Source organism: Phymastichus coffea, unplaced genomic scaffold, assembly GCF_024137745.1.
Source record: "Phymastichus coffea isolate CEN01 unplaced genomic scaffold, Cenicafe_Pcof_1.1 PCOF00039, whole genome shotgun sequence".
In the NCBI taxonomy this organism is placed as follows: Eukaryota; Metazoa; Arthropoda; class Insecta; order Hymenoptera; family Eulophidae; genus Phymastichus; species Phymastichus coffea.
Genome location: NW_026706850.1, coordinates 2,139,954 through 2,152,164, shown reverse-complemented (window position 1 = coordinate 2,152,164; position 12,211 = coordinate 2,139,954).

Below are 12,211 nucleotides of genomic sequence, written 5' to 3'. Positions count from 1 at the left end.
GAGTCGCGAGAGGTTCACAGGGGGAAAATCCTAGGCTCGTTACGATTTCGCTTCTCTCTGAAGGTGATTTCTCTTTTGCCTTTGTGAGTCCGCGCAAAAAAATGAGAACGCGAGGGGGTATGAAAGTGGGGAGGGGAGGGGGAGGCAGCTCTGAATAATCGTCGCTGGAATTGCCAGTTTCTTTTTATTATTTTTTTCTCCTCCCTCCCTCCTTTTTTTCAACTCTACCGACCCCCATTCTCCCCACCAGTTTTTGTCTCTACTACAGTGCTTCGCACCGAGCGCCGACGTTTTTATTTTCTTTCATTTGAGCTGAAAAATCGAATCCGCGATGGTCGTTCGATGGCCATAAACGATACGATTTAGTGTTATTGCGCATGAAAAGAATTGGCCACGCGAATGCTGGCTGGCTAGCCTCACGCTATTTTTATTGTTTTCGGATTTCATATAGGCTTGAATAGCTTTACGCTGCTTCATTGGTTTTTAAAGCTCATTATTCCGTGAGCAAACCTCTAAATGCGCGCAAGCACATTGTAATTAGCTTCGACTGGATAAATACGGCTACGCTTTAGTCCCTTGGTAATAATAACCTTATTGCTTCAATGCCATCAATCTCAAAAAGCTTAATTTTATCAATAAAATATTCACTCTTCAGTTTTAATTAATATTTTTTCAAATATTAATTCATTTTCCACTCGAACGTCGATCATTTCTTTAAAGCATTTTTCAACATTTAATTTATAAAGCTCAACTGAAGAAACGGATGCAGCCATTAGTTTAATAGACTCGGTAAATAAAATAGCTGACCCTACTAACAAATATTTCGTGCATCATAATAACACTTTCAAAGCTAGCAAATTGATCGTATAAAGCTTCCGACAGCTTGCTAATTAATCGCCCAATAAAATTCACTACCTCACCGTGGCGATACCAAGTCAATTTAAAAAGCCACCAAAACCTTCTCTATCCTGGGCGAGATACACAAAAAAAAATTTAATCTTCGGACGAAATTAATCGAAAGCGCCATCAGCGTCCGTGACGCGTCCAGCAGATCGTTTGGCTCTATAGATATATACATGACGAAAGAGAGGTCGTTTGCTCGCGGGGAGTTGCAATTACGGACGTCGATTTCTTGTCACGCGTATATGGAAATACTGCTTTTAGTTATTTACGCTCTGTGTTATTTATCATTGTGGCGCATAGACGAAAAAAAATATCGGACGAAATTGTTGCCGGCAGCATTGAGTAAAGATATTTTTATACCTTGACATTCTGGTTATTCGATAATTGTTTTATTATTTTAATTGTCCTTGCTTATTTTCATGAGAACTCATTCCATATGGAAACCGCTCGCTACATTTACCATGGTAACAACACGCGTTCGCGCACACAGCACGCACAGAAGAAAGAGGTACATGCTTAAGCACGAAGACAAAGCTTTGTTCCTATAGGTAACCATATGCTTTATATAAGAAACGGTTTGAAATACAAAAGCGTACTAGCAGACTACGTACGTTACCAATTATAATACGCAAATTTTTCTGGGTGACAAGTTTAAGCTCTCCCTCCTCCTCCCGCCCCGTATATATAGATTTACAAATACGTGTTGAAAACAAGCGATACTGTGCTCCATAATTATTCTTTGATGGAAAAAAACTCGAATACAATAGATTTATGACAAATACCTGTCGAAATTTAGTTTTCGCTAAAACAGCTATAAACGATTTTGTATACTTATTTTATCTAATATATATATTTATTATATATATTTATTTTATGATCTAAAGTACTGGATTTAAAACAAATACTGAACAAAAAACACGTTGACATTTATTTTATTTATGTCAATGATATTTCGGAATTATTATTCATATTCTAATTATCTTTCTGAAAAAATAACTACACAAAATTAATTCAAAAAAGCATTAGTGCAAAAAACATACAAAGGATATGTATCATAAATTTGTTGATTCGTAATTTCGCTCCATCAAATAATAGTCATAGAGCAAATAATTCCATGACATTTTCAACATTTATTTGTACATCTACATACATCTGGGGATGAAGGTTAATATATAACTTTTCTTAAGAGCTAGGTAAGTTGGGTTCTACGTAAGGAGACATCGGATGCCGAACATCGACCATCAGGCATTTACTGTTGTAGAAAAAGGTAGTCAAATTATATATTATTGTACTAATAACATCAATATAATAGATCTATATTTTTTATCATTGCTCGCATCCGACGCAATCACGAACACAGCCAGATGTTAAATAAACAATTTGTCATTTAACTTGATAATCTCGGTACACGCCCGATGTTCGTCGTCCGACGTCTCCTTATGTAGAAAGCCTCTTAAAAGTTACGAGCAATTTAATAATACTTGGATAGCGATTATGTAAATTAATGAGAAACCTTAAAATAGCAGCTGATATTTTCATAAAAATTCCTTGATTATTTGATATGTGAAAAGCTCTATAAAAAAGCATTAAAAGTTCTAATTTAATATTTGTACAGCCATTCACTATTGTTATTGTGTAGACTACTTCTTTTAACAGAAAGAAGCTCGAAAGAAAGTCAATTACAGTCTTCTACACCAATTAAAGTAATTACTTACTTACAAATATAGAATGTTTACCTTAATTATTGAAAGGTGCAATATTCGATCGAAGTCTTCTGTTTTCTTTTTCCTCTAACGTTCATTGAATGACATCAAAAGAGGCATACATTTGTGAGACACTGAATTACTTAGAACTGGTAACAAACTTTTTAATAGAATAAGTTCTTGAAATAAAGCGTAAGCTTGTAAAAGCTTTTATTTAATAATTAATATGAATATTTGCTTTGACATTTGTCAAATATTATATGTTAACATAAATATCTATTGATTATTATAGAAAAGTTATAAACTATTATACAAAAGCTCGCCGTACTAAGTTGCAATGATTTTTATTATTCTTTGATTCAATTATTTACAATATCATTAATGTAACAACGCCCAACATAAAAATTTTAAATAAATTGTTTTTTTTTCCGTACTTGAGTTGCTTCTCTAGTGAGTGTGAACTCATTCGGAAAGCAGCACTGATTGCTTGCTTCTCTGTGTGACACAAACGAAATTCGTTTCCCTATTTCTGTCCTACCCGCGGACTCTTTATGTGCGTGAGTGTCCAAAACAGCCGCTACTACCGGTGCTATGTACGTGCACGCCAAATTGCATTTGGCTGGCTTCCGCGCGCGCATATACAAGCGAGTCTTGTCGCATTTTCATTCATCTTCCAAAGATATAACGTATATACAAATTAATCAGGCATTAATTAATATTGTTACAAAATTACTTGGCGAATTGAAAGTATCCCAAAAAAATTATCGAATACACTGCGTACAAATTATTTTCAAGAGTTCAAAGTTGTAAAATATGACTGTGAATATTACTTATTTTTATTATAGTTTTATAAAAAATAAAGTTTTTATTTATCGCAAAATTATTGAAACTAATATCGAAATTATTTTTTAAGAAATTTTATTCTACTGGTTCATATAAGACTCAATGTATACTTTGACTATCACTTTTTACAGCTGTTTCGCTGTGACGTCATGCTATAAAAAATCTATGGGCCCGATCAATTTCAAATAAATATTCTATGTATCAATCATTTCCTGAAATATTATTTTTGTAATCATCCTAGATTACATAATTTTCACGTATTTTTTTATATCATCTTTCGGAACATTTTTGGAATTTGACAGGGCCTTATTATATCTAATATCTAATTTATATTCAAAAATTAATTCACTGCACTCCTTGACCTTAAATAATCCTTTAAGAAACAATTATACAGCAATTGGATGGTTTTGACAACAGAATGCTAATATCAAATGCCTCCGATTGAAAAACGATTTATTGAGAAAGGTTAAACCGTACAAGTTAAACCATTTTGAAATTTATTAATAAAATCTCTAGAGTGATCAGTAAATTGGCATAGTTGTTCGGGTTGAGGATGAGTGAGAATATTTTAATCAATTTTAGAACAAACAATTTTAATTATATAATCGTATAACGTTAGAGAACATAGAATCTTATGGAATAAACACAAATAAAGTAACTTAATTAATCGCAATTAACAATCTCAAGAGCCGTTAATCGTAATAAAAATCAAAATGCCTTTCAAAGTGATACAAATTTCTAGCGCTAGAGAGAAAAAGGACTTGCCTAATCGAGCGTTCGAAGCGTTCTGATCAATGCGTCACTAGCTGCAAGCCGAGAAAAATTGGAAATTCCTCCCCACTTTCATAGTTCAAGATAAGACCAAATAGGCGTTGCTTTTTTTTTTATTGCACCGCAGCCAATGGTGATAATATGCCTGCTGTCCCCCCAATCATACAATAACAATTCTTTGGTTTTCGGGAGAGAGTCACGTTCTCTGCCCTCCACCGTTCAACCTTGAGCTCGACTTACGAGACCCAGATGAGGTCATGAACCATCTTGTTCTGACCTGCTGGTTTAAGAAACAAATGCAGCATCTGTTTTTGCGATGTGTTTGTTTGCAGGGCGTGGACAGCGGCTTCAGTCACAATAAGTCTCATTGACGACAGATTAATCGTTAGATCTTATGCATAGAGAAAGGAATACACGGTCATAAACGTGATCATAATGAACGAAATTGAAGGAAACTCAACGTTTCGCCTCGACTATTACGCTACAAAAACCAAACAAATTTGGCTTGCATCAGGGCGCACTGCTCAAATCGCTCACGCTCACGCTTCTTACGTTATTTACAGTTCTTATAAATATCTTAAACTAGATCGCCGCTTAAAAAACAAAAAATACGCTTAGTCGAGTAAAGGAATATGTTTGTTTTCTTTCGAGGAGGCATATCGCGATCGTAGAGATTATCCGGTGTTACCCGACCGAAAACGCATTCATTGCGATCGACACTTGATTGCTCAGTCAAGCTTTCTTAGTTCTCTCGCCGAGTTAGAACAGATGTCAACGCGCCAGTCAAGTATCGGATTCTACGAATGAGAATTGGGTGAAAGAATGCAAGCGATACTGCGTTTGCAGGCAATCGTTTTGTAGTTGCGCATATTGATATCAAACCGTATTCTCGCGATGATTCATCTCATACCATCCCGAACATCCTCCCCCCTAAAAAATTAACTTAATTTTTTACTCTCATCAGAACCTAATATCTTAATAAGTTTATGTACTGGGCGCACTAAAATACTTTTCCCCGAGCGAACCTTCACGCATCGAACTATTTTGTCAGATTTACTTGGATACACTTCGATTATCCTGCCTTTCTTCCAAGTGTTACGCGGTGCCTGATAATCCAGAATTAACACTATATCGCCTACTTGATAATTGATTGTTGACTTATGCCATTTTTTTTGCGCAAGCATTGTAGGCAAATACTCCCTCAGCCACCGTTTCCAAAATCCCTGCGCGAGATTCTGCACAATTTCGAATGTACGGCGCGGGTTTAAAATCTCACAATCGTAACGAACAAATTTTAAGAACCCGGATGACCGACCGATGAGAAAATGGTTTGGTGTCAATGCCTCATCGTCATTAGGATCGGTCGAAACGTGCGTTAACGGTCTAGAATTCACCATATGCTCTATCTCAGCTAATAAAGTTAAAAGTACTTCTTCACTACACGATTGCCCGTTTAAAACATGGTCGATTGCTATTTTCACACTCCGAATCAACCGTTCCCATGCTCCCCCCATGTGTGGAGCATCCGGGGGATTAAAACGCCATGAAAACCGATTTTTCTCTACCTGCTTGTGACTGTCTAACTCAGGCGAATCAAATTTCCAAGAAATTCGATTTGCTTCAGCAAACTCTTTCTGTTTCTTAATATCTATCTCGTCAATCGCGTCGCGCAACTCCTTACTAGCCTTTACAAAATTTGTGCCATTGTCGCTGAAAATACTTTGCGGAAACCCCCTCCTCGCTGCTAGCCTTTGCACCGCCATTATTGTTGAACTTGCACTTAGAGTACTTGCTAACTCAAGATGAACCGCGCGTGTAGTCATGCAAGTAAACAAGACTCCCCAGCGTTTTTCCCTTCGTCTTCCGATCTTAACAAACATGGGCCCGAAATAATCAATTCCACATTGCGAGAACGGCCACTGTCCGAAAGCCGTGCGACACTCAGGCAAGTCTGCCATCGGCGGAGTTTGCGGTTTTCCACGTTTAATCCGGCAAATAGCGCAACGCTTCGCTATCCATCGCAGCCGCGTACGGAGTCCGATAATATAAAATTGTTGCCGTATTTCGTTTACAATAGTTTCATTATTTGCGTGGTAGTATCGCTCGTGATAAAACTCGATTAAAAATTTCGTTGCATAATGATTCGCGTCCAGAACGATTGGCCTATTTTCAAATTCTTTTACTTCGTCCATCGATTTGCCTGTTCCTTTATCGAAAATCCTTGAGACGCGTCCCCTCGCGCGCAGTATTCCTTCGTCGTCGATGTACGGTCGCAAATTAATTATTTTGCTACCCCTAGGAAGCTCTTTTCCTTTTTTAATAGCTTCAAGCTCGCTCGAAAAGTAAACAGATTGAATTAATCTGTACCAAAATTTCTCCGCTTCACGAATGTTTTTTATACACGTCTCACTTTTTACAGTTTCTGTCGCTTGTTTATTCTGTTTTTCTCGCACTCTGTGTCCACAAATACGGAAAAAGTTTTTTAAACTTTCAGCGATCTTTACGATTCTGTTCCAACCGCATCTCCCGATTTGAGCTGACTCTTCCCAAGATCTTGGTTTGTTAATAAAAGTCGCGCCTACAAATTCCTTCTTCGATTCGAGCTTGTCAATCTCCCGTACCTCTGATTCGGTTAATTGTTTCGACTTCGGCCATGACGCACATTCATCACGCAGAAACGCAGGACCCTTGAACCAGCGATCGTCCGAACGCATTGGTTTATTCGATTGTCGCGTGCCATCATCTGCAGGATTCATTTTCGTCGGCACCCAACGCCACTCTGACGCGCGCGTAGTCGCATTTATTTCGCTTAAGCGGTTAGCAACAAAAATTTGTTTTGATCGCGACCCTGTCTTTATCCAATGAAGCACAGTTGTCGAGTCGGACCAGAATATTCGCTCATTTACTTTAATATCGAGTTCTTCGCTAATAGCAGCAGTTAAACGCGCGCCTAACAGTGCTGCTTGCAGTTCTAATCTTGGAATTGTTGTTGCTTTTACCGGCGCAACCCGTGACTTTGCTATTACAAGTGCAACATGTATTGAACCGTCGCGGGTTGTCGTGCGTAGGTATATTACGGCTGCATAGGCAACTTTACTCGCGTCACAAAAAATATGCAACTGAGTGTTCGAATAATCAGCGCCTTCGGGAATAAATGAGCGCGGTACTGTGCAATATGCCATCTCTTTTAAATTTTTTAGCCAAATTAACCAACTTGAAAATTCTTCACTACGGATTTTCGAATCCCAGCCGATCCCGCTTATCCAAATATCCTGAATAATCAATTTAGCATTAAGTATGAACGGTGATAAGATTCCTAACGGATCGTAAACGGACATTACGGTGCTTAGCATTTCTCGTTTAGTTGGTATCGATTTGCCGCTAACTATTTTTTCATCTATTTTATTTAAACCGACGTTAAAACGCAAGCTGTCCGTTTCCATATCCCAGTACAAGCCCAGCACGCGCTCCTCTTCGTTACACAAATTTGCCTTTTTTCCATCAAGTGACTTATTTATTTCCTGCACATTTTTAACAATATCCGCGTTATTAGAGGCCCAACCATGCATCTCAAAATTAGCTTGACTATTTATTAAACTCACGTCGCGAACTAAATCACGCATTTTTACTACATCGTCTCCGCTGGCAAGAAAATCGTCCATGTAACTATTTTTCTTAATGCTCTTGGCGGCTTCAGGTTTCGTGCGTTCGAAGCACTGTGCGTTTTTATTCTTAACAAAAATCGCGCTAGTTGGAGACGATTTCGATCCGAAAATCAAACACCGCATTTCATACTCGTCAGGCGTTCGAGATTGTCCTGTTCCTTGGTATAAAAAAGTCTGTGCAGCTCTATCTTTCTCAATCATTTGTATACGCAGATACATATCTCTAATGTCGGCTTTAACGGCATAAGGGTATTGCCTAAAACGCGTTAAAACTCCTAGAAGCGATTCGAGAAGGTCTGGTCCGGTATCAAGCAAATCATTGAAACTTACGCCGTTCGTTTTTTCAGCGGCGTCGTGCACCGGCCTAACTTTATCGGGCTTATTCGGATTACTCACACTGAATATCGACAGGTAACGTCTAAGAGGGGGTGGCGGAGTGTGTTCGTTAACTTTTACCGCGTACCCATTATCTATCCATCTCCTTATTTCTTTGTGGAATTTTTCGGCAAAACTTTTATCACGATCGCACTTCCTTTTCATGGAGTGCATACGTCTAAGCGCGGTCGCGTACGTATCTCGCATGTCAGGCATTGTATCGCTCTTCCACAATAACCCGGTTTCCCAGTGTTTTCCTACTTTTCGTGTCGTTTCATTCAAAATTTTTTCCGCTCTACCTATTTCATTTCCGCGCGAAACCGTATCCGTTACCCCGAGATTTTCTAAGATGAAATAATGTCTGAACATTTCGTTCAACTCATTCAAACTATCGTTTTCATCAGCATGTACACAATCTATTGTGCAAACCGTCGCGTGTACGTTCAAGGAATGACTTCCCTCTCGTCTATGCTCGCAATGGCCATGCACTACCCACCCAAGCAACGTGCGCGAAGCTACTATTCCTGAATCCTCGAGAGGTAACGATTCGATTGAGTTGATTAAGCGCCAATTGTCCTGTCCAATTAAAATTAAAGGCTTAGCATTTTTATACGGTTCTACGGTTAAAAATTGTTGTTGTTCGAATTTATTAGTTATTTCTCGGAATAAGCTTTGTGCTGGCAAGTCCATATGGGAAACAGCCAGCGCGTGTTCAATTTGGTGCTCGCCAAACTCGCCTATCACTCTAAAATTCAATCTTTCGCACTGTGTGTGCTTCTCACTGCCCCATAGGCCTCGAATTTGCATGTCAATCTCTTTTCCGTATAGACCTACCGTCCGCGCTAGTTTTTTATTGATAACTGTAACCGTCGAACCCCCATCTAACATCGCGTACGTCTTAGCTACGCCGTTAGGCCCTTTAATCCTAATGGGTAGTATTTTTAGAAGGCCTGTTCTCGGCGGTAGTCACGCTGACTTACGCGGCTCGCGATTATCTTGCCGCTGACTATTATCCGAACGCGACTCTGAGTCGCGCCCCTTCTTTTGATGATTGTCTTTTCGTTCTTTATCCTTTCGAGAATAATGCAATAGTGAATGGTGATGCGTGTCACATTCGTTACAAGCCCTCTTTGATCTGCAGTTCGTACGAGAATGCCCTGTTCCGAGGCAATTGAAACAAACCCTTGCTGTTTTTACAATTTCCCACCTATCACTGATTGACTTCTCTTTAAAACAAGAACATTCGCGCAATTTATGCCCGTCTTTTTTACACAAAACACAGTCACGATTTTCGTGCGGCCGTTGTCTTTCGCGATCCGACTTCGCCGAGCCAGTATCAGTCACGCATACTACTGCCTCTCTCGACGATTTCGCATGCCTCCTCGAATTATCATTCTCTCTCGCTTTGTTTTTTGCAGACGATGTTGCAGCCAGATTCACGATCCCCGCGTTGGCGACATTTCTCGCCTTCTTTAATAGAAAATCAGACAATTTTTCTAGTCTCGATTCAGTCCCGGTTTCAATAGCAAGGTTATCAGAAAATGACATTTGCAAGTTTACCGGAAGTTTTCCAATTGCGGCTCTGTACAAAGAGGATTCGCTTAAATAATCGTCTAATGCCATTGACTTTAGGGCAGTCAGCGCGTTGTTCAAACCCGTCGCAAACTCAACTATATTTGCCTCCCCCCGTCTGATCGAGGGTAAATTATCAATGTCGTCGGCAATTCGGTCAGCAATTACGGCTGGATTTCCGAATTGTAGCTTCAACGAAGTCAGCACAGACTTCGCCGTCGATGCAGTAGCTAGCAAAGTTTTATTTTTGTGCTTGGCTTCACCGCGTATAGCCTTTTGTAATCTGACCATATTATCGCTATCGCTGTAGCCGAAATCCCTAGTCGAATCTTGAAAACGTTTTTCGAATAAAATCCATTCTAGCGGGTCGCCGCTAAACTCCGGTAGCTCTTTTAAAAACGATGGACGGCCCCCCAAGCGCGAGCCTCCCTCACTAGCTGCAACATCTCTGACCACACGCAGAGTTTCCATGATCGCTTGCCCGATAGAATTAGCCGGGTCCAAGCCCGCATTCGTGTTTGATCCAACACTCGCGCTCGCATTCACTCTTGCACTCGCACGTGCACTCGCCGGCACATCATTTCCTATCACAACATTTTGATTGTCGACCCGCTGGTCAGACACTCTCATACCTTGAACTTCATCGTGAAAATCACCGTAGAGCCTTTCATCTCTCTCAAAGTCAGCGTTGCGATGACCTGGCACTTCGGTCGCTCGGCGCCTTCTTTGCGGAGGCTGTTCGACGACGACAACATTCGCGTCGACAGGTTGATGTTGCTCGATGATGGCGTCCGCCTCTAACGGCTGGTGCTGGATCGAGGCCGGCTGGTTGTCAGTCCGCGTGTGCGTTGTCCGGCGATTCGTAGTCTTAGTTGTAGTCCCTTTGTTTGCTCTTCGTCGCTTTCCGCCGGCAGCCACTACCGTTGCTGGAGCTTGACGTTTTTTCGGTGGCATTGCGTCGATGACGAACAGATACAAGTAATTAAAATTAGAACACTCACACAATTATTCTCACTTTTCGCTCGCGGTTCCTCACCCGGGGCACCACTTGTTCGGGTTGAGGATGAGTGAGAATATTTTAATCAATTTTAGAACAAACAATTTTAATTATATAATCGTATAACGTTAGAGAACATAGAATCTTATGGAATAAACACAAATAAAGTAACTTAATTAATCGCAATTAACAATCTCAAGAGCCGTTAATCGTAATAAAAATCAAAATGCCTTTCAAAGTGATACAAATTTCTAGCGCTAGAGAGAAAAAGGACTTGCCTAATCGAGCGTTCGAAGCGTTCTGATCAATGCGTCACTAGCTGCAAGCCGAGAAAAATTGGAAATTCCTCCCCACTTTCATAGTTCAAGATAAGACCAAATAGGCGTTGCTTTTTTTTTTATTGCACCGCAGCCAATGGTGATAATATGCCTGCTGTCCCCCCAATCATACAATAACAATTCTTTGGTTTTCGGGAGAGAGTCACGTTCTCTGCCCTCCACCGTTCAACCTTGAGCTCGACTTACGAGACCCAGATGAGGTCATGAACCATCTTGTTCTGACCTGCTGGTTTAAGAAACAAATGCAGCATCTGTTTTTGCGATGTGTTTGTTTGCAGGGCGTGGACAGCGGCTTCAGTCACAATAAGTCTCATTGACGACAGATTAATCGTTAGATCTTATGCATAGAGAAAGGAATACACGGTCATAAACGTGATCATAAAGGAACGAAATTGAAGGAAACTCAACGTTTCGCCTCGACTATTACGCTACAAAAACCAAACAAATTTGGCTTGCATCAGGGCGCACTGCTCAAATCGCTCACGCTCACGCTTCTTACGTTATTTACAGTTCTTATAAATATCTTAAACTAGATCGCCGCTTAAAAAACAAAAAATACGCTTAGTCGAGTAAAGGAATATGTTTGTTTTCTTTCGAGGAGGCATATCGCGATCGTAGAGATTATCCGGTGTTACCCGACCGAAAACGCATTCATTGCGATCGACACTTGATTGCTCAGTCAAGCTTTCTTAGTTCTCTCGCCGAGTTAGAACAGATGTCAACGCGCCAGTCAAGTATCGGATTCTACGAATGAGAATTGGGTGAAAGAATGCAAGCGATACTGCGTTTGCAGGCAATCGTTTTGTAGTTGCGCATATTGATATCAAACCGTATTCTCGCGATGATTCATCTCATACCATCCCGAACAATAGTATTAAGTGAAACTTTATTCCAGTCTAACTTTTTAGTTTCCCGCAAGTCTGGTAATCTTCTTATATTAATTATTACCTATGCACCACAGATAGAAAAATATAAAAACCTATATAAGAAGTAATTTACACAGGAAATCAAGTTTACATCATTCGAAGGCTGCAGTTTTATACC